The sequence below is a fragment of the Phaethon aethereus genome (assembly GCF_964289735.1).
Source record: "Phaethon aethereus genome assembly, chromosome: 21".
Taxonomy (NCBI): Eukaryota; Metazoa; Chordata; class Aves; order Phaethontiformes; family Phaethontidae; genus Phaethon; species Phaethon aethereus.
In genome coordinates, this window is record NC_138597.1 from 8,090,611 (window position 1) to 8,091,460 (window position 850).

Consider the following 850-nt stretch of genomic DNA (forward strand, 5'->3'; position numbering starts at 1 on the left):
CCCCTACGCCCACCAGGCGGGCTGCGCTCGCGTCTGCTGCCGGGGCTGCTCGGGACTACGCGCCCCCGGGCTCCCGGCGGTGCAGCGTCCGAACTTCGGGAGCTTGCTTTTGGGGAGCAGGGAGAAGTCTCATGACCAGCTTGGGCAACTCCTTTCTCCCAGACAGGGAAGGAGGGGGAAAAACTGCCTCCTTCCCCTCCCCGCTTGGAAAAGTATCTCGCCGTTTCGAAGAAATTTTTTTCCCGCCCCCCGCCCCCCTCCGCCCGGTGGATGCGAGCCGGGCTGCAGAGCTCCGCTAGCAGCAGCTTCCCAGCAGAGATCCCCCCAGGTGCGGCCGCCTTCCAGCCGCGCCTGCTCCGCCCGCAGGAGGCTCCCAGGCGCCGCGGCAGCTCCCCGGCCTGCAGGAGGCCGAGCCCTCCGGCTCCTGGCTGCCCCCGGAGCCATGCCCCGCGCCGAGCCCGCCCGCGGCGCCGGCGGCGGCCCCCGCAGCAGCGGGAGGGGGGGTGGCCGCACCGCCGGGCGCGGGGCCGCGCTTCCCCGCGGCTCCCGCAGCCTTCCGAGAGCCGAGCGAGTGCGGGGTGCAAAGCTACGGACGCGGCTGTGCGAGATGCGGGAACAGCTGCTCCTCTGAACACGCACTGATTTACCGGTTCCGTTCCGCTACTGCTTGGGAATCCGCCTGGTGACATCTGGGAAAGCCAGTAAAAGCAAGGGCGGGATGGGCGTGCGCTCTCCCTTGGTTTTTATTTTATTCTTTCCCAGAACTGACTTCGGAGTGAGGGAGAAGCAGGTTGCGGGGGGTGTGGTGGTGTTTTGTTTGGGTTTTTTTCCCCCGGGGGCTGGTTTATTG